Genomic DNA, 24373 nt, shown 5'->3' on the forward strand with positions numbered 1-24373 from the left:
ATCACCCTGCCCAGGCTCTGTAGCTTCAGCTTCACTGGAGAGGACACTCCAGCGTCATCGCAAGATGTCGATTCAACACGGGAGGAGACAGATACCGTGTCACTCCGGAGTCGGACTGCACAGCCATTCTCGGCGGTGCAGATAGACTCTTAAGAAGCTACACCATCGTCTCTCGAGACGGACGGCTGCCGCCGCCGACGACTATCATGTTGTAAAACCCTTTTTATCAATAACTTCTTTTCATTAAAAAATTAAACTTACTTTATTAGTGTTAATTGCTCAACATTCTTTTATGTGCAGTGACCTTGATTGGCTTTGTAAACATATCTGTTATTTTGGATGCCTTGGCTCATGATGCTCTCAGTACGTCCTGATAAAATTATGTGGATATGATTAATCAAGCTGAAAAGTTTTAATCAAGAAGTATGCATCAGAATTAGTCTTTTCCATTTAAATATGTATATAAATGAATGTCAAAACCAAGCATTAGCATTCCCATGTTTACACACACACACAGACTGAAATATCTAATTATTTGCCAGGAATTAGGCTAACCTCTTGAGATGAAGAGGATTATCTTATTTAATCTTCATAAAACTTCATGCCATAGACTCTATGATTTGTCCCATTTTACAAATAAAGGGACTGTACATTATCTGTTCACTACGTCCACTCAGTTTCTTTTCTAAACTTATCTCCTTCTAACATCCTTTTCTTCCTGCCCACAGCCCATACACGCCCAGGGGCCCTATCTCCCAACCCAAGCACCAGCACCCTTCTCCTCAGACTGTCTAGGCAGGCTTCTACCTCAAGGTCTTTTCTCTTTTTCCATGATTTCAAATTTAACCATCTGGCACAGAATTTATTTCACAAGTGCCTCTTATTGTCAAAATATACACATTTCCTACTTTGAAAACATGCCACTGTCAACGTATTATTACTTTTTTAATTATATTTTTTCATTGCCATTTAGTCCCCTTATACCTGCCCCTACGATCACTGCACTGTTGTCCATGTCCAGGGCTCCTTTTTCATTTCTGCTCAATCCCTCCACTCCCTCCCCTCCCCCCACCCTTAGCTGTCATTCTTTTTGATATGTTATAAAGGAGATCTCAAGGATATCCCTCTAAATAATCAAGAAGGTCATTCACTATCACAAAAAATCATGACAAAGAAGAAATTCAAATATAGTCATTTCTCTTAAACAGGTTTTTATTCACTGGCAATTACTAGGAGCTGACTTTTAAAGGCAAACTTCTTTTCCTATCTAGGCAGTGGTCCTCTTACACTACTTTTTAAATAAACCAATTATTGACATGTATGATTTAGCTGGATAATAAAAAATATAAATATTCCAATAATGACATCAAAAAGTCAATTGTATGTAATTTAACATATTGCTACATGTACATGATTAGAAAGTCATCACTTACATAGTTTTTATATTATTACATAGAAAAATTAGAAAGAGAACCCTCTTTGTCAACACCATGGAAGGTTTTCTTTGTGCAGCGTTTAAATGCTCTTTTCAAGATGTTTGATAACAACAATTATGCGTAAACCAGTGACTATTTAGAAACAGCTTCATCATTTTCTGATTATTGTTTTACATTTTGTGACTTTCTCCTATGATTACACAGGCAATAGAGTCAATGATGGATTATTATAATTCCTGGTTCAAACCAAACACATTTTTAAAAAAATTCTTGGAATATTATCTTATAATGGTAGAGGGTAAGAGTGCACCTGCTGTTAAAATGCATAAAATAATCTTTACTTCCCCTAAAACTGTGTTCATTTGATCTTATGTAAAATTATCTTATTGTCAAAATATTGTTTCTAATGTTGGCTATATAATTTTAAATTATAAATTGTTATTTTGATTTAAAATAAAATAAATCTGATTTTTAAATCTTAGAGGTATATTTAAAATATATCAAGAATATCTTTATGTTGATATTTTAAATAAAATAACAATCATTTCTATGACATTAAGTAAAAATTTTTAACATGAATTGGAGTTTTTTTTTTAATATATTTTATTGATTATATTGTTACAATAATTCTAATTTTCTCCCCTTTACTCCCCTCCACCTAGCATCTCCCTCCCCCAGCAATACCTCCCCTGGAGTTTCTTTTTAACAATAATATCAAAATGTATCCATCCAATTTAGATTTTTTTATGGAGTTACTCAGAAATGTGGAAATCCTATTCAAACGATGTTGCTTAATCTTAAAATATTTAAGAAGTAAATTTTTGGAATTATTACCAGAGCTATAAAATTAAATATGAGAAACAAAACCAATCTTTTACTTTGAATTTAGAATACATTGTCATTGTGCCTTTTATTTTTCCTTCCTTCCTACCAATGTATAGTTTAGTTGTATTCCATTGCATTTTCCTATGGCTTTCTAACCTAAGATGTTACATTGTGGAGTTACATGAACTACATAAAATAGAATGACTAGAGTTAATAAACATATATAATAATTATTTAATAGATATGGTTAGTTGATAACATGGTTGTAAATAATAAGTAACATATTTAACTTTCCAGAACCAAAGGCTACTTATGTAGTCTACACAAGCATCAGTGCAATGTAGTGATTGAATCATTGCATCTATTTTCAATTATTTTAGTAATTTCCAAATACATTTCAGTGGTAAAATTAGAAAACATGTCAGAGTACTCTGAACACTACAAAAGACATTACCAAATATAACAGCAATATAGCCAGTACTTACACTTATAACTTTATAGTGAAAGCTGTGTCCTGGCTGGTGTGACTCAGTTGGGTGGAGTGTTGTTCTATAGACTGAAAGGTCTAGGGTTCAATTCCTGGTCAGGACATGTACCAAGGTTGCAGGTTCAGCCACTAGCTGGGGTATGTATGAGAAGGTAACCAATTGATGTTTCTCTCTCACATTGATAATTATCTCACTCTCTTCCTTCCTCTCTCATTAAAAGAAATGAAAATAAAATTCTTGGGTGAGAATTAAAACAAAACAAAAAAGTGGTTCTCTTACTTCATGAAATATTTTCCAGGATATCAACAAATACTCTGCTTTTACAGTTGAACAGACTTTGAGGAAAATGAATGAAAATAATATTTAGATGAACAATACTATAGCACAGGCAGAGTGACCTCAAAATATAGAAATAAAAAAACAGATTATCCTATATCAAGTACATAACAGAATTGATGACACTAGGAAAACAAAGTTGGCATGCACTGTTTGTAATGTATAAAACATTTTTCAATCAATTTAGATTTTTTTTTGAACCAATGAAATTATTTGTTAGTTATTTTATATTTATTAGCCTCATCTGTTCAGCCCTATCTTCATTTTAGGAATTCTTTCCTCCTCAACAAAAATGTTTTTTCACCACAAACTTGTTTTGTAATAGTTTTTTTTTTCCCCCCACTTTAAATTCACTAGCTTTCAGGCCCTTTCTTGCTGTGTTTCAGGCTGATTCCAATACTTCATATATATTTATTAATTTGTGTGACAGAATTGTTATCTAAAATCAGAAAAATTTAAGAATAACAAAATAATTTTGCTCTTGAGTCTTTGGACAGAATGAAAATCTACTAATCCATTTCATGCTCTCTAGCTTAACTGTAACAAGATTTTAATAGCAAGCTTTGCATTGCTTTTCCTGCAGAAGAGCCACACAGTTTCAATTTGATTTTAGTTTTATAAAAATGAATAAGAATTATGAAGAAAAATAGACATTTAAGTCTCAAGTTGAGTTTTATCATTATAAGAAATTCTTTTCTGTTACCCCCAGAATTTTTACAAGACCTTCTCTGTGTTTCAGTAAGCTTTTCTGTATAATTAGAATTTGTAATGACTAATATATTAGATCATCTCTTTTTTATTTTGATTAGGAGATTTTTAGCTCCTTAAATATGAAAATTTTTTATTCACCTTTCACTTACCAGTGCTTCACATGGTGCTTGGTACATCATCAAGATGTTCTGTATTGTTTAATAAGTTTTGAGTAAATTAAAATAGAGGCATATGAAAAAAATTATAGTTCACATATTTCTATTATAAATTAGATTAATACAAAGAATTGACCCAAAGAGAATTTTATGAGGTAATGTTTAACTTATTTTTTATGACAAAATTAGGAATGATGATCTGTAAATTCTATATCAATGTAAAGAATAGGCCTCCTTAACTCTGCCATGCTCTATTTCACAGGATGTGCATGTATCAATGTGCCATTAAGCACAGAAAACTATACACATGATTTCAAATATTGTACCATCCTTACATCCCTGAAATAAATCACATAAGCAAAATGAACAACAAAAAAACACATTATCATATCAACAGATGCAGAAAAAGCATTTCATGAAATTGAGACCCAATTATGATTAAAAACACCCAGCCAAGTAGGAATTCAGAGAGTATACCTCAATATAATAAAAGTCATATATGAAAAAGTGACTAAAACATCATACTCAATGGGCAAAAACTAAAAGTGTTTCACTTAAGATCAGGAACAAGATAAGAGTGTCTACTTTCACCATTCTTGTTCAGCATATTACTAGAAGTGCTAGCCACAGCAATCAGACAAGGAGTAGAAATAAAAGGCATCCAAATTGGAAAGGAGGAAGTAAAACTTTAATCATTAACAGATGACATAACATTGTACATAGAAAATGCACCAAAAAACTATTCAACCTAATAAGTGAATTCAACAAAGACAATATTCAGAAATTGAGGGCATTTCTGTACACTAACAATGAACTGTTATAAAAAGAAACTAAGAAAAAAATAGCATTTACTATAGCAAAATAAATAAGTAAAGTACCTAGGAATAAGGTTAACCAAGGAGGTAAAACACCTGTACTCAAAAAACTATAAAACACTGAAGAAAAATTCTGAAAGATAAAAATTAATGGAAGCATATACCCTATCCATGGATTGGAATATTTAACATTATTAAAATGTCCATAACACCCAAAGAAATCTATATAGTCAATGCAATTCCTATTCAAATACTAATGGCATTTTTCACAGATCTAAAACAAATATTTCAAAAATTTATACGTAACCAAAAATGACCCTGAATAGCCTCAGCAATCACAAAAAAGAAGAACAAAATTGGAGGGATTATAATACCTGATATCAAACTATACTACAAGACCACTGTAATCAAAACAGTCTGGCACTGGCATAAGAACAGATACATAGATCAATGGAATAAAATACAGACACCAGAAATAAACCCATATTTCTATGGTTAATTAATATTTGACAAAGAGGGCGCAAACATACAATAGAGTAAAAATGATGTCATCAATAAGTGATGTTGGGAGTAGAAGAAATGGGCTGGTACATACAAAAAATGAAGCTAGGCCACCAATTCATGTCATACATGAGAATAAATTCAAAATGAGTAAAAGACATATATAAGTGTGACACAATAAAATCCTAGAGGAAAACATAGGCAAGAAAATTCAGATATACCACACAGCAATATTTTTACCAATACATCTCCTAGGACAAGGGAAATAAAGATAAAAATAAAAAGAATGGTAGTACATCAAATTAAAAAGCTTCTGCACAACTAAATAAACCATCATCAAAATGAAAAGGTAACCAGTGGTATGGGAGAATATATTTCCCAATGATACATCAGACAATGATTTAAACTCAAAATATATAAAGAACTCATATAACTCAACATCAGGAAGACAAATGACCCAATTAAAAATGGGCAAAGACCTGAATAGACAGTTATCTAAGGAGAATTTACAGATGGTCCATAGACATATGAAAAAATGCTCAACATCACTAGCCTTCAGTGAGACGAAAATTAAAAACCACAATAAGATATCTCCTCATATCTGTCATAATGGTCATCGTTAATAAATCAATAAACAACAAGTGCTGGGAAGGATGTGGAGAAAAGGGAACCCTAGTGCACTGTTGGTGCTGCCACTGTGGAAAACAGTCCGGATTTCTTTAATCAATTAAAAATGGAATAGCTGACTAGGGGATCCAAGATGGTGGAAGAGTAACCTCCTCCAAAAACCAATTTGGAATTACAAGTAAATTGTAAAGAAATCATCCAGAATAACCAACTGAACACTAGCTGGAGAGAAGTTTTATAACCATGGACAGACAGAAGAAATCATTTCATCACAATGTGACTTGTAGGGAGTGTGGAGGAGGCATAAGAGAACTAGCTGAGCTCCTGTGGGTGGCAGTTGAAGCTCTAGAGGGATATTTCGGCAGCCAGGGGGTTACCCCAGAGAAGTGTGAGGTCTAATCCCAAGATGGGCTCTATAGCCTACAGCACCAAGCCAGAAAGGAACCTTGATAATATCCAGCTGTAGAAAGCAGCAGGGTTTCTGTCTGCCATGGGAAGACTGCTGGAGACACAGAGAGCCTTTTAAAGGGTCAACACACAAAATGTTATTTGCAGCCACTTACCTTGGGCTCTGGCAAAGGAAAGGCAGAGTGGACTAGAGACAGTTGAAGAGAGTCTGGGCTGCATGGCTCTGGGGAGAGAACTGAAAGAGCAGACACCAGGATTCTTGTGCTGAGTCATTCCCCTTACTGGAGGAGCCATCATTCTTAGGCAGAGTACTCTTCTGAGAATGGTATGAGCCTGAGGGGAAACAATAACCCACCCACAGGAATTACTCTGCCCCACCATGTGGCGCTTAAGCTAGGCTACTGATTACAGCTTGATTAGATTAACAAATGATCAGTTTGATGGCTGATTAGTTTAACAGCTAAGGCAGAAAAGTGCAAAGAAGCAGCCAAAATGGGAAGCAAAGAAACAGACCCCAAATTAAGAAATGAGAATTCTCTAGAAGAACTAGATGAAATGAGGCAAACAATTTATCAGATAGAGAGTTTAGAGTAATGATTATAAGGATACTCAACGGCATGAAGAAAGACATAGAAACCATAAAAAAGGACCCATCAGAAATAAAGAATGCAATATCAGAAAGAATAAAAGCACTAGAAGGACTAAACAGTAGGTTAGATGAAGCAGATGATCAAATCAGTGTTTTGGAAGACAAGGTAGAAAAAAACACTGAAGCAGAGCAGCAAAAGGAAAAAAGAACTTAAAAAATGAGGTGAGTTTAAGAAACATTTTGGATAACATGAAGCATAACAACATTCACATCAAAGGAATACCAGGAGAAGAGAGAGAACAAGGAATTGAGAACCTATTTGAAGAACTAATGACTGAAAACTTTCCTAATCTGGTAAAGGAAAAATCCTCCTGAGTCCAGGAAGCTCAGAGAGTCCCAAACAAGTTGTACACAAAGAGGTCTACACCAAGACACATCATAATTAAAATTACAAGGCTTTAAGACAAGGAACAAATCTCAAAAACCACAATAGAAAAGCAGGTAGTTACCTACAAGGGAATATTAATTAGACTGGCATCTGATTACTCAACAGAAACATTTCAGGCCAGATGGTAATGGTGTGAAATATTCAAAGTGATGAAAAGCAAGGACCTACAACTAAGGCTACTTTACCCAGCAAGGCTATCATTGAAAATCAAAGGAGAAATAAGGAGCTTCCCAGACAAAAACAAAAAACAAAAAAAAAACTAAAGATGTTTGTTAACACCAAAACAGTATTGTAACAAATCTTTAAAAAATGCATCAAGAAAAAAGAAAAATGGGAAAAACAAGCAAACAAACAAACAGAGGAAAACATTTTAACAATAAAATGGCACTACATACCTATCAATAATCGCTTTAAATGTAAATGGCTTAAGTGCTGTGACCTAAAGACAGTGGGCAGCTGAATGGATATAAAAACAAGAACCATATATATGCTGCCTCCAAGAAACTTACCTCAGATTGAAAGATACACACAGACCAAAAGTAAAGTGTTGAAAATAATATTTCATACACATAGACAAGAAAAAAGCTGGGGTAGCAGTACTTATATCAAACAAAATAGACTTTAAAACAAAGACTGTAGTAAAAGACAAAGAAGGACACTACATAATGATAAAGTGAATAATCCAACAAGAAGATATAATCCTAGTAAATATTTACACATCCAACATAGGAGCACCTAAATATGTAAAGTAAATCTTGCACATAAAAGGAGAGACTGACAGAACTACAGTCAAAGTGGGGATTTCACCATCCCATTGACTTCAGTGTATAGCTATTCTAGGCAGAGTATCAACAAGGAGGCACACACCATAAATGACACACTAGATTAAATGGATTTGATATTTTCAGAGCATTTCACCCCAAAGCAGCAGAATATACATACATACTTCAAGTGCACATGGAACTTTTTCTAGGATAGACCACATGTAGAACACAAAACAAGTCTCAATAAGTTTTAAAAAATTAAAATTATAGTAAGCATTTTTCCTGACCACAATGTTATGAAACTAGAAGTCAATCACAAGAACACTGAAAAACATGCAAAGACATAGAAGCTGAATAACACATTATCAAACAACAAATGGGTCAACAATGAGATCAAGGAAGAAATCAACATACATCTTGAAAAAAATAAAATTGAGGACAAAACAATCCAAAATCTGTGGGACAGTAGGAAAGCAATCCTAAGAGAGAAAGTCATAGCATTACAAGCCTATCTCAAAAAAAGAGAAAGGAAGACGAAGAAGAAAGAAAGGAAGAAAGGAAGGAAGGAAGGAAGGAAAGAAGGAAGGAAGGAAGAGAGAGAGAGAGAGAAAGAAAGAAAGAAAGAAAGAAAGAAAGAAAGAAAGAAAGAAAGAAAGAAAGAAAGAAAGAAAGAGAAAGAAAGAAAAGGAAGGAAGGAAGGAAGGAACTCCAATAAACAAAGTAACTTCACCTTAAAGTAACACAGAAAAGAACAACAAAGCCCAAAGTGAGTAGAACAAAGGAAATAATAAAAATCAGAGCAGAAATAAACAAAATAGAGTCTAAAAAATGATACAAAATATCAATAAATCCAAAAGCTAGTTCTTGAAAAAATAAACAAGATTGACAAAACTTTAACCAGACTCATCAAGACAAAAAGAGAAAGGACCCAAATAAATAAAATCAGAAGTGAAAGAGGAGAAATAACAATGATACCAAAGAAATACAAAGGATTGTAAGAAAATATTGTGAATAATTATCTGCCAACAAACTGGACAGCCTGAACAAAATGGATAAGTTCCTAGAAACATGCAAGCTTCCAAAACTAAATCAGGAAAAATCAGAGAGTCTGAATAGACAGACTACCATTAGTGAAATTGAAGCAGTAATTACTCCCAACAAACAAAAGCACAGGACTACTTGACTTCACAGGTAAATTTTACAAAACATTTCAAGAAGGATTAACACCTCTCCTTCTCAAACTATTTCATAAAACTCATGTTACAAGGCCCACATTATCCTAATTCCAAAATCAGATAAAGACACTACAAAGAAGAAAATTATAAATCAATATTGCAAAGGAGGGGGAAGATGGCCGCGGAGTAGGGACAGTGTTCTCAGCTTGCTCCTGTTAAGGAGAGACTCCAGGAACGAATGCAGAGAAGAGTGACTGAAACACAGCAAGGATGCCAGCCTGTTAAACCAAACACGCCGTCGATCGGAGACAGCCAACTGACCTGGAGTCTGCACGATCCTTCCCCATGTGGGAAGGCCACCCTCCCCTCCACACACCCACTCTTATTAGGGATTTCTGGACCCAAGGGTAGGTAGGACGACGACCATGTCCAGCTTGAAGCAGCTAGAGGAGCTTGAGACCTTCACCCATTGTCCTTTACAAGATTACAAAGGGTCCTAATATTTGAGAGAGGGGGAATAGTTATTTTTTACGAACCAGGGGTATGGACTTGGGGGGAGATTGCTGGGGGAGGGAGATGCTGGGTGGAGGGGAGCAAAGGGGAGAAAATTGGAACTGTTGTAACAATATAATCAATAAAAAACATAAAAAAAATAAATCAATATTGCTGATGAATATAGATGCTAAAACACTCAACGAATTATTAGTAAACCCAATACAGAAGTGTATCAAAAAGATCATACACAACAAGCAAGTGGGATTTATCCTGGGACTGCAAGGTTGGTACAACATTCACAAATCAATAAATGTGATTCACCATATAAACAAAATAAAAGATAAAAACCATATGATTATATCAATAGATGCAGAAAAAGCTTTTGATAAAATTTTGCACCTATTTATGATCAAAACTCTCAGCAAAATGAGGGTAGAGGGAACATACCTAAACATAATAAAGGCCATATATGACAAGCCCACTGCCAGCATCATACACAATGGGCAAAACTACAACTGTTCCCTTTAAGAGTGGGAACAATGCGGCTATGTACACTTCCACCTCTCTTACTCAACATAGTACTAGAAGTCCTAGCCACAGCCATCAGACAAGAGAATAGAAAAGGCATCCAAATTAGAAAGAAAGATGTAAAACTGTCTTTAGTTGCAGATGACATACTGTACATAGAGTACCCCAAAGATCCTAAGAAACTACTATAACTGATAAAGAAATTTGTTAAAGTAGCAGGATACAAAATTAATATCCACAAAGTATTTGCATTTTTTGTATGCTAATAATGAACTAACAGAAAGGAAAATTAAGAAAACAATCTCATTCACAATTGCTTCAAAAAGGACAAAATACCTCGAATTAAACCTAACCAAGGATGTAAAAGACCTATATATGGAAAAGTATAAGACACTAAAGAAAGAAATTGAAGAATATACAAATAAATGGAAGCACATACTGTGTTCATGGATAGGAAGAATTAACATCATTAATACATCCATACTACCCAAAGTGATCTATAGATTCAATGCAATTCCTATCAAAATACCAATGACATATTTCACAGAACTAGAACAAATATTTCAAGCATTTATGGACCCACAAAAGGCCCCACATGGCAACAATGATCATGAGAAAAAACTACAAATTTGGAGGAATCACACTACCTAATATCAAACTATACTACAAGGCCATAGTAATCAAAACAGCATGGTACTGGCATAAAAATAAACACATATATCAATGGAACAAAATAGACAATCCAGAAATAAACCCACATATTTATAGTCGGTTAACATTCAACAGAGGAAGAAAGCATATACAACGACTTAAAGGTATTTTATTCAATAAATGGTATTGGGAAAACTGGACAGATGCATACAGAAAAATGAAACAAGACCACCTTCTTATACCACACACAGGATAAATTCCAAATGGATCAAAGACTTAAATGTTAGACCTGAAATTATAAAAATCCTTGAAGAAAATATAGGCAGCAAAATCTCAGACATTGCTCATAGCAATTTTTTTATTGGATATAAATCCCCAGCCAAAGGAAACAAAATAAAAAGTAAACAAATGGGACTACATCAAACTAAAACATTTTTGAACAGCAAAGGAAATATCAACAAAATAAAAAGACAACCCACGGGATTGGAAAACATATTATCTGATACATCTGATAAGGGATTAGTATCCAAATTACAAAAAACTTACAAAACTGAACACCAAAAAATAAACAACCCAATTAAAAAATGTGCAAAGGACCTGAATAGACACTTCCCCTAAGAGGACATACCAATGGCCAATAGATATATGAAAAGATGTTCAACATCACTAATCACCAGAGAAATGCAAATTAAAACTACAAGATAACATCTCATACCTTATCAAATGGCTATCATCAATAAATCAACAAACAAGTGCTGGTGAGGAAGTGGAAAAAGGGTGGAAATTCTTACTGGTGTAGCCACTGTGGAAAGCATTATAATGATACCTTAAAAAATTAAAAATGGATCTTTCTTTTGACCTAGTGATCCCACTTCTGGGAATGTATTTGAAGGAACCTAAAACACTAGTTCAAAAGAACATAAGCATCCTTATATCCACTGCAGCATTATTTACAATAGCCATGATATGGAAACAACCCAAGTGTCCATAAATAGATAGATGCATAAAACAACTATGGGACATTTACACAATAGAGTTCTACTTGGCCTTAAGAAGAAAAGAAAATAAAAGGAAAAGGAAAAGAAAATTTTACCCTTTGCAACAGTATGGATGGACCTGGAGAATATTATGCTAAGTGTAATAAGTCAATCAGAGAAAGACAAATACTATATGATTTTACTCATATGTGGGATCTAATGAACAAACTGATCTAACAAGCGAAATAAAGACAGACTCATAGATGGAGAGCAGGTGACAGCTAGTGGGGATAAGGGGAAGTTAGCAGTTAGAAGGATTGAGCAAAAAGGAAAAAGGACTCATGAACATGTAAAACAGTGTGGTAATTGCTGCAGTGGGTATAAGGTAATTAAATGATAATGGAAAATATACAATAAAGATTAAATAATAAATAATAAATAAATAAATAACATAAAAATGAAACAAATTTTTGTCCTGTGTTTCTGTCGCTAGGAATACTCATATACCCTAAGAATCCTGAAACACCAATTCAAAAGAACTCATGAAGCCCTATGTTCATAGCAGCGCTATTTACAATAGCCAAGTGCTGGAAACAGCCTAAGTGTCCATCAGTAGATAAAATGGATTAGAAAATTGGGACACATTTACCCAATGGAATACTATGCAGCAGAAAGAAAGAAGGAACTCCTACCTTTTGTGACAGCATGGATGGAACTGGAGAATATTATACTTAGTGAAATAAGTTAGTCAGTTAAAGCCAAAGTCATATAAACTCACTTATAAGAACAAAATAAACTAATGAGGAGAATAGAAGCAGAGACATGAAAACATGGAACAGGCTGACAGCTGCCACTGGAGAGGGGGTAGAGGGTAAAGGTGGAAAGAAGGGAAAGGGACTAGTCAAGAATATGTATCAATGACCCATGGACATGGACAATGGTTTGGGGATTGACTGTGGGGGTTCTGCTGGGTGGAGAAAGGCAAAGGGGGAAAATTGGGACAACTGTACTAGAATAAACAAGAATAATAAAAATAAAAAAACTATACACCCAAGCTTTAGACAAGTAATTCACCACTTTCTGTACTAAATACAAAAAATCAAAATGGATAGTTTTAAACAAATGTTTTTGTGGAGCATGTATATTATTACAAATCAGTTTAACATCATTTGGACATTAAAAATCATGTTTTTTTCCTTCAACATGAGGAAATGCTGCCCATTCCAAAATAAAAACACAAACTCTATTGTAAGTATTTCATATGAACTGCATAGGGTTCCTTCTGCTAACCCATTAACAGTAAATATTTTAGAAATTAGAAACGTATTTCTAGTAGTAATGTTACCAAATAACAATTGGCATCCTGCTGCCCACCGCCACCCTTACTAGGCAAAACAAGAGGCAAAGGTTTGGTGATAAAGGAAAGGAGTCTTTATTCAAAAGCCGTCATTTAAGCCAATTAACTCACGGCATTAATTACTGAAGTCTATCAATTAAGGCTAAACTCTCACAGATGGGTAACCCTATCTATTCCCCTGTTAGTTTCTATTGTGTTAGTTTACAAACTAAAGCAACTTGTTACACAAAAGCTGCACAATTAGAGATGAATGGCAGGTTTCTGCCTCAGAGCCTGTTCCCTCTAGAACACCCAAAGAATAAACCTATCACCCTTTACCAGGCCAGCCTGATCCCAGGCTGTGCCAAGAGTTCCTTCCCATAGAAAATACCATCCATTGGGAAGTGCAGGCAGCTGCAGCACCATCATTGAGGCATCCTTGAGGAAGAAGATCCTGAGAGCAAGCTTGAAAGCGAGCCTGTGATCCTGAGTCAGAGCCTGAGAGAGAGCCAACTCAAGTGCCAGGAAAGCTCATGAGTCAAAGAGCCAGCCCTCTTTCTATTTCCATTGACTGTGAGGCATTCAGCTTCTCGGCCAGTCTTGTCCTAGACTGTTTTCCATTGCCTTGGCAAACTCCTCCTATGGCCCTTCACACTTCTCCCCAGTGATCTTAATCAGATCTCTCTGTATCAGTTGCAAGACATTTGAAAATAACAGATGACATCAGGGCAAGTTGTATAAAATGAAAGATAAGATATATGTCTCTCATTACCACAGAAGTGAATACAAATAGAGTTCATATAGAAGCCTATTTAAGAAAAGTAACACAGAAAAAATGTGGTCTATAAATGAGCAGATTTCAAAACAAAAACTAATGACACTATGATTATGACAAAATAGCAGGGGCAGAGGTGGGTCTAGTTTCCAAATATTAAAAAAATGATCAGTTAAAATAAAAAATAGAAAACTCCTTCATTTAGCAAATGCCCATGTAATAGCTGTTATAAAACATGCTAAGTCCTAAAAGAATATTAACAGGTAAGAAATAGTTCTGACCTTTAAAGAGATTTGTTTCCACAGGAAGCAAACACAAGCACATGCACAAAGATATTTTCAATATAAAATAGCTATTATAATGTTTAGGGAGGCACACAACACAACATCTCAATATTGCCTGTGTTCCTCCTGTTTTTGTAGCAGCAGTGGGTTTTGATGTGGGTTGTGACTAATGAAAGCCATCATTAGTAATTTCAAATTCACAGCTAGTCCAGGAATCCAAGGCTGGACCAGTACATGGGATCAGTGCAAGGATTTTCCCAGTGCTGGTTATTGGTTCAGAACAGTATGTGAGCCATCTATAGAGGATTTGGAGTTCTAATAATTTCCTGAATATTAAAACATACATTTTGCGTACTTCAGTTGTTTGATAATAGTGAATAAAGTTGAAAGACTATGATAGTAACACTAATAAAGAATAAGAGATTTTCCTACTTCAGCATCCTAAAACAATATTCAAAATTAAAATGAAATAAATGGTAAGCGCATTAGTCAACTCTACTTTTAATGTTGTAAAGTATTTGTCTCTAAAGGGTAAGAAGAAATAGAAAACTAAAGTGAGATAATAGAAAGAAAATAGAAGAGATTGAAATCAATATCATATAATGGCAAGTTATTCTGTATATAAATTAGAATTGACTAATTTCCAAAGCATATTTAATAGGAAAAAACAAATGTATCAATACGCTATGAGAATCAATAATCAATATGCTCATCTAGATCAGCAGATATTTAATAATTGTATGTTTTAATTCACATTTACTTTACAAAAATTATCAAAGCATCAGGAATAAATAGAAAAGCTATTAAGTAATTTAAGTCAAACTGAATTTATTTGGAAACACATAAACAAATGAAAAAATAATTTAACTTTTAGTTATTTCAACACCCAAAGCTTCTATACATTGCCTATTTACAAAAACAATAAGGTTTTGATCCAAGTGATTTTTTTATTACAATGTCAGTAGAGGAAATACCTGCAGCATTAATGGCTTAATGGAAAGGTAACACTCTAAGCACAGGACCAGCTCCCCAGCTGCAGCTTCACATGGGCAGTCTTACACATTGGGCCCATGTGTCAGAAAGTCATTACTGGAATAATTAAGGGAAGATCAGAATTTCCAGCTTAACACCATAAAACCAAATTCAGTTGTATCACTAAGATACATAAATTTTAATGAGCACACACCAGTTTTATTCTATCCGTGACATTTTATAGTCTCAGCCATATATGTTAGTATACATCATAAAAGACAAATGCCTCCAAAAGTGAGTAAAAGACAGGTAGCAAATTATTTGTTTTATATTAGAATAAGGTAGGAGAGAACCTCATGATAGAATTTTTAGAATTTCTTTATCCTTTTACTTGGTATGAATTATTATGAATTGACTTTTTATTATTTATTATGAATAAATGGAAGAACATACTTACTTGCAGTGCTGGTAATAGAATTTTCTTTGTGTGCAAATTCTATTTGTTAAAGCAGCAACCCTCAGAGTTGTCTATTTCAAGGGTGGCAAAGTGAGCAGAACCAAATTTCTTAACTTAATGGCATTGTCAGTGTAGCTTATAAAACCATAACATTGTAAGAAAAGATATCTGGTGTGAACCACGCATGTTATGGATGGTTAGCTTCTGAGTTCCTCTTGCACTGTAATATATGTGTGGCAGAGTGCCACTAAAACTAAGCAGACTCATTCAACTGTTTGACTATAAAGTAAAGAATGTAGTATTTGACTAGGCAGGATAACTGAACACGAATTTTGATGCAGAGACCCAGTAAAAATGTTTCTGAAACTTGCAGTAGAAAACATCTGAAAGAATCAATAATGGTGTGTTTGAAGAGAGCATACAGCTGGGTTTATGGTGCAATAATTTCAAACGTAAGCACGGGTTTTTTGTTACATTCCATCAGTACAATGGAACTAATGGCTCCAGGCAATATACTGATCAATACAAACAAAATAAGGTATGGAGTAGTATATATACATGCATACACACATAACTATGTGTATATATAGTCATAAATGTATCTATCTGTGTGCATGCATATTTGCATACATGCCTTAAAATAATACCGCCTTATTTATACAGTCCCCAAAGAGGAAAAAGGAACATGTCCAGACTTTGAGTAAAATGCTATTATTTTAAAAATATTACTTGATCATAACATATAGCTTTTCTATCTCATATTCTTTTCTTCCTACTTAGAGAATTGTGGATGAAACTCTGAGATAATGGTGAACTTGACTTTTCTCACTCATCTCCCTCTGTAACCTGTATTTCTTTCCAGAACAAGGAAGCTACTGAGCCTGCCTACTATTGGTGAAAAATAATGTCTATAGCTCTATAGGAATTCAAATAAGAAAAAATGGCTAAAGCACTTTATTCCCTCTAGGTCAGCCAATAATTGATAGAGAATACTCTATTAGTAATGAAATCTTAGATATAAATCAGAAAGTTGAGGATTCTGAAAAGAGGTTGGCCTATAAATCCATCATTCTTTCTAGGTAAAGTTGGCACTGTCTAACATGAATGGGTCAGGTCTCATAGATCACCAAGAACTCCATGGAAGGGATGGAGCAAGGCCCTTGCTAATACTAGAGATGGGCAATTCCTAGAAGACTGAGGAGCATTTGACTTCCTCCTAGTGCCTTCCAGGAGGAGCAGCAGCCTGTCCATGGATTCCCTTTACTTCTAGTCCTCTACTTGACTGGATTAAATAAATAGTTTGGCATAATTAGCAACTCATCTGGAAGAAAAAGTTGGGTCTATCACTTACATGATGAACAAAAATAACTTTAACATCAATAAAGCAACGCCTGAAAACAGTAAAAGACTACAGGAAAAAATGAGTTAAACAGAGTTATCTACATGGATTTTCATGATGTTTCGAGTGAGGAAAACAAGATGTTGAACAAAACATACAATTAATTCATTTTGTCAAACACTGACTCCCACAAATCCACTATACTTATAGAAGCTTTAATGGAATTAAAAGGGCAAGTAGAAAAACATATATTAACAGAAACTAAATTATTAACAAGGGCTACTTCATGTGAGTGGAGGGAATGTAAAAGTAAAGGTGAAAGGAAAAAAGTGCTTTACAAAAATCACCTCATATCTGTTATATACATCATATAATTAAACTTTTTAATTGTATGTATATGTTGATATTAAAATAAGTTACAGTAAATGGTAGTGTTGAATGAAATACTGTATTACAGTGCATATGTGATCTTAACTACTACTAAAAAAAAAATGATTTACTAAGAAAAACATTGATCAAATCACATCATTAAAAATGAGACCTCAAAGGTATTCATGATATTGATGAATACATACAATAATATCTAAATTAATAATACAAAAAATTATATCTAAAATTTTTTCAAGGTGCATTATGGGTTTTAATTTCAAAGCAGAAAATCTTCAAAGAGTAACTCCAAAGTTACATGAAGAATAAAATTTTGCAAGGACAAGAGAGCAATAAAGATAAGAGCATGAAAGCAAAAGAGATCTTAAAGTCACATTTTATAGCCACATTTATACCTCTTAATGTGGTTAGTAGAGTCTAGTTTTTGAAAGTCTACTACATTTTTCTCCAGCTTTTTTAGCAGTACCAATATTGGTAGATATTGCATTCCCACCCTTTATTTTGCCTCCACAATTCAAAATAATTATGTTGAAAATGTTCAGTCAAGAATAGTTTGCTAATTTCTTTCTGAGTAATCACCTATATGACTGGTGGCTTTAAATGTAATTAAGGTGAAGTTTCAAAAATGTTTTGCTGGACTTCTGGCCAAGATGGAGGTGTAGGTAGACATTCTGTGTCTCCCTTCACAACTAAGTAGAATTGCATCTACCTCAAAAATTACAAAATCAATCAAAAGTTACATAAAATCCAACAGAAGTCCAACTAAGAAATAAAGAAGAAATACACATCCAGACAGGTAAGAAGGGCGGAATTGGGGCAGAGAGGAAGTGGGGAGGTGCGCCAGTGGCAGCACCAGGGTGACAACACCAGCAGCAGCTCTGTTGGCACCAGGGCAGCAATCCCCAAAGTGGCACCAGCAGCGGTGGCACCCACACCAGCAGCAGCAGCAGCAGTGGTGCTAGCAGTCATGGCAATGTAGAAGCTGGGGCTGGCCAGTGTAAAATGCAGTCACACATTTAAAAAGTTGGGGAAAAAAACCTGAGGAACTATCATGGCCTTGGACCAGACTGGGAAGCTCATTATTCCACTGCCAGGGGAAAATAAAATCACAATGCTTTTGACCATGAAAACTAGTGGGGATTGGGCAGTGGAGGGAGCTGGGTTTACTGGGAAAGGAGTGAGTGCTGAGCAGGTGATATTTTGTACCCTCTCAGACCCCCCCCTTACATACAGTACCACAGTGTGAGGAAGCAGGTCACCCCCACACTGATGAATACCTAAGCCTCTAGCTCTTAAAATGTAACAGATGTAACAACCCTAGCCAAGAAGCAGAGGCAAACACTGGAGGCTGTCAAGTTGAGGAGACAGAGAAGTATGACCCAAAGGAGGAAGCAGATCAAGGTTCCAGTGGGAGAACTAAGTGATGAGGAGGTAGCCAACTTAACAGATGTACAGTTCAAAATGCTGGTGATAAAGATGCTCACAGGACTTCCGGCCAAGATGGAGGGTTAGACGGACGCGCTAGGTCTCCCTCTACAACTAGAGAGGAATACAACTACTTCAAAACAAAGGATAACTAGAAATTCCAGAAAATAAAACTACACGGAAGCCCAACATATGAAGTTATAAACCAGCGGCGCCCTTTGGGCAGGTAGGACGAGCGAAAGGGGGCGGTGCTGTTTGCGGTCGCACCAGGGACAGCGGCGGGGAGAACAATCCCGGCTGCAGTCGAACCCCCGGCAGCTCGCGACCCCAACGCTGGGGAAAGCAGCCACCACATCACCTTGAACAGTGAGGCCCAGGGGGGCGGGAGGACGGATCCTGGTCTCCTAGCGGAATAACTGTGTGAATCCATCTTGGACCCCCGCCCCCAAAGAAAGTGCCACAGGGCTGCGAAATAGGTCGCAGACAGGCACCGGTCGCTGGATTGTGACGACAAAGCACCACGGCACAGCAAGAAAGGCTGTCGAACGGGTCATTACGAGTACACAGGTACTGCCCCTTACAGCCGGCCCAAGAAAACAAAACGCATCTGTCAAAATGAGGCAGACAACTATAGAAATCCCGGTGGCACAGCTCACCAGGCAACAGATGGAGAACCTGACAGATGAACAGATAAGAAACCTGTCAGGTGCTCAGTTCTGGGCCATTGTTATCAGGTGGCTTACAGAATTCACAAAAGATCTGGAAAAAGATGAGAAAGAAGCGAAAAACACTCACAACGAAAGGAACAAAACCACATACGAGACAGATGGTGAGGAAAAAAATCCAGAGTTCATTTCAACAAACTGGAATATGGAGAAGGAACAAGCAGTCAACCAATGCAGAGAGAGGAAATGGGAAGCAACGATGAGAGGATCAGAAACCTCTGGGACAGCTATAAAAGGCCCAACATAAGAATCATTGGTTTGCCAGAGAGCGAGGAAGATGAACTAGAACTTGAAAAATTGAGTGAAAATATAATAAAGGAGAACTTCCCAGACTTGGGGAAGGAAATAGACTTACAGATCCAGGAAGCACAGAGAGTTCCAAAAAAACTGGACCGAGGGAGAACCACTCCAAGACACATTATAATCAAAATGTCAAAAATTAAAGATAAAGAGAGAATCTTAAAAGCAGCAAGAGAAAAGAAAAGAATTATGTACAAAGGGGTCCCAATTAGACTATCAGCTGACTTCTCAAGGGAGACCCTGCAGGCAAGAAGGAACTGGCAAGAAATATTCAAAGTAATGAAAATCCAAAACCTACAACCACGAATACTCTATCCAGCGAAATTGTCATTCAGAATAGAAGGACAGAGAAAGTGTTTCCAGGACAAAATAAAACTGAAAGAGTTCATTAGATCCAAACCACTGTTATATGAGATGTTAAAGGGACTGGTTTAGAAAAAGGAGGATCAAGACAATGAAATCTAAAATGAAAACTGCATCATAAGAAACAACAGAAGCTAGGGAATTGAAACAAAGGCAAACTAAACAGGCAACGAGAGTGGAAAAAGAACTATAGGTACGGGGAACATATTGGGGGGAGGTCAACAGGGAGGGGGAATGGGGAGAGGGAGGGAGATGATATAGGAATTAAGGATCATGGTAGGAGGGAATGGAATAGACAGAGAGAGGTTGAGAAGAACTGTATGCACAACTAATGGACATGATCTAAAAGGGGGGGACAACTGGAGGGAGGGGGGCCACCGGGTGGAGGGGAGCAGAGGGAAGGGAAATGGGCACAAATGTAATATTATAATCAATAAAACACATTAAAAAAAAAAGGTGCTCACAGACTTGACAGACAAGATCAAGTATGACAGGAACGAAATGAAGGCTATACTAAGTGAAATGAAGAAAAATCCACATGAAACCAGTGGTGAAGGGAAGGAAACCAGGGTTCAAATCAATGATTTGGAACATAAGAAAGAAATGAACAGTCAACCAGTACAGAAGGAGAAAACAGGAATTGAAAAAAAATGAGGAAAGGCTTAGGGACTTCTGGTACAACTTTAAACATACCAACATCCAAATCATTGACGTGCCAGAAGGAGAAGAGGAAAGGCAAGAAATTGAAACATTATGTGAAAAAGTAATAAAGGAAAATTTCCCTAATTTGGCAAAGGAAATAACCATACAAGTCCAGGAAGCACAGAGTCCAAAACAAGCTATACCTAAAGAGGAAATCTTAAAAGCAGCAAGAGAAAAGAAGAGAGTTACCTACAGAGTGGTGCCTATAATATTACCAGCAAATTTCTCAAAAGAAACTATATAGGCAAGAAGGGACTGGCAAGAAGTATTCAAAGTGATGAAAAGTAAGGACCTACGACCAAGATTATTATATCCAGCAGAGTTATTATTTAAAATGGAAGGGAAGATAAAGTGCTTCCCAGACAAGGTAAAACTAAAGGAGTTCATCATCATCAAGCCATTATTATAAGAAATGTTAAAGGGACTTATTTAAGAAAAAGTAGAAGATCAAAACTATGAACACTAAAGTGACAAAAAACTCACAACTATCAACAACAGAATCTAAACAATGAAAACAAAAGACAAATTAAACAAACAACCAGGATAAGAACATAATCATAGATGTTGAGATCATTTGGAGGGTTAGCAGCTGGGAGGGGGGTTAGAAATGGGGAAATGGTGCAGGGACTAAGAAGCATAATCGGTTGGTACAAAATAGACAGGGAACTGTTAAGAATAATATAGGAAAGGATGAAGCCAAAGAACTTATATGCATGACCCATGGACATGAACTAAGGGGGGTGGGATTGCTGGAGGGAAGAGGGTTACTGGGAAGAGGGTAGCAAAGGGGGAAAAAATTGAAACTACTTTAACAACATAATCAATAAAATATACTGAAAAATAAAAAAATTAAGTTGTGAGAACAATAGCGGTAATTTCCATGACAGATTAAAATGGTAAAGCAAGCACTAGGCTACAATTCAATTTTAACATGTCCCTTAATTTCTCTCCACAGGAAATTAATATTACTAATATTATATAATATTACTAATATAATATAATATTACTAATTTCCATATTAATGGATATTTTCTATGACTCAAATTAACATAGCATCACAAACAGTATGATTAATAACAATCTGTTAGTACATCTGATATCTAAATGTTATGTTTCAGTTATTATATAAGTTTAAACTGTAATAAAATTCTAATAAAAGTACTTTAAAATTTTAACACACTTCTAAGTTTACCCCATCTTATAATACTATTCATTTATAATACTATTCATAAAAAACCAAGTTTTTATTAAATTAAATGTTAATATTTGATTTGGCTTAATTCAGATGTTGAAAAATAGGAAGTTGCTTAGAACTTATTTCATTTTGAGGAAGTGCAGATCAATCTAAGAAGCAGCAAAAAACAAGAAGAGTCACAAAAATGGGGAGACAGAGTAACAACCCCCCATAGAAAGGAAAGGAGAAATCCCCAGAAAGAGTGCTAAATGAAATAGAGGAAAGCAAACTATCAGATATGGAATTCAAAACATGGATTATAGGAAAGCTCAATGAACTCAGTGAGCTCAAAGAAAACTACAGAGCACTCCAGGGAAACTACAAGGAACTTACTGAGAATTACACCAGCATGAAAAATAACATAGAAGTTATCAATAAGAGCCAGGAGGAAATGAGGAATACAATTTCTGAATTGAAAAACACAGTAGAAGGAATTAAAAGCAGGCAAGAAGAAGAAGAAGATCTCATCAGTGAGCTGGAGGACAACATAGAAAAAAATCCCCAGACAGTGCAACAAAACAAAAAAGACTGAAAAAGAATGAAGAGGTTTTAAGACAGCTGCAGGACAACATGAAATGCAATAATATCCATATCATAGGATTTCCAGAAGGAGAAGAAGAGGAGCAAGGGATAGAAAACCTGTTTGAAAAGCTAATGACAGAAAAGTTCCATAATTTGATGAGAGAAAATGTCACTCAAGTCCAGGAAGCACAGAGGGACCCAATGAAGATGAACCCAAATAGGCTCACTCCAAGACATATCATAATTTAAAAGGCAACATTGAAAAACAAAGAGATAATCCTAAAAACAGCAAGAAAGAAACAGCTACTAATATACAAGGAAGTTTCAATAAGGCTATAATCAAATTTCTCAACAGAAACACTACAAGCCAGAAGGGAATTGCAAAAAAATATTCCAAGCAATGAAAAACAAAGGCCTACAACCAACGCTCTCATTCAAAATGAAACATGAAATAAGGAGTTTCCCAGACAAAAGAAGGCTAAAAGAATACATCTCCATCAAATCAGCATTGCAAGAGATGCTGAAGAGTCTGCTTTTGGAAGATGAAGAAACAAAGAGGTACATAGAGGAACACAAGTACAAAAGGGAACAATGACAATGAATAAGTACCTATCAATAATAACAAAAGAACTTATGCACAGCTGTGTTTATATCAGCACTATTCACAACAGCCAAGTGCTGGAAACAGCCTAAGTGTCCATCTGTAGATGAGTGAATCAAAAAACTGATACTTCTATGCAATGGAGTACTATGTAGCAGAAAGAAAGAAGGAACTCCTACCATTTGCAACAACATGGATGGAACTAGAGAGAATTATGCTTAGCGAAATAAGCCAGGCAGTGAAAGAAAAATACCATATAATATCTAATGAGCAACACAAACAAATAAGCAAAACTGAACCATGTATAAAAGGAGTAGACAAACAGTGACAAGAGGGGAGGGGGAAAGGAGAGAAGGTGGGTAAGAAGGGGAAGGGTTTAATCAAAGGACATGTATAAATGACCCATGGACATGGACAATGGGGTGGTAGTTGACTGTGGCAGAAGGGATGGGTAGGGTTGGGGGGAGCAATGGGGAAAAAAGTGGAACAACTGTAATAGAAAAACAAACAAAAAATATTAGTGGAAGAAAAATTAAAGCAAAATAAATAAATAAATGAGCCAGCAAATCCCCCCATCTAAAAACAAAACAAAACAAAAAATAAAAAAAAAGTTTACACGTAGAAAAGTGAACAAAAAATGTTAAGTGCAGAAATGCAATTTTAGTGAATATTATAAAGAGAAGGATTTTCCTTCATACTATATTTTTCTCCCTACCTGATCCCTCCAGCATTTGGCATTCTGATGAAGAAAGTAATGACATAAGGTTCTTTGCATAGAACTAATAAGACTAGTTGTTAATAAAGGCTTCGTGTAAAAAAAAAAAAAACTTGTTTTATTTTAACCATCATTAAGTAGGCTCTAAATTACTGATATAGAGAAACCAATAGTTCTTAAATTCATAAACTGAAAATAAAAATTATTCATTTACCAATAAAAAAGATCAAAGAAATATTTTGTAGATTCATGACAGAAAAAAACATACTCATGAATCAAATACATGTAAAACGTATTTCAGAAGGAT

This window comes from Furipterus horrens, unplaced genomic scaffold, assembly GCF_987537825.1.
Source record: "Furipterus horrens unplaced genomic scaffold, mFurHor1.1.pri manual_scaffold_3, whole genome shotgun sequence".
In the NCBI taxonomy this organism is placed as follows: Eukaryota; Metazoa; Chordata; class Mammalia; order Chiroptera; family Furipteridae; genus Furipterus; species Furipterus horrens.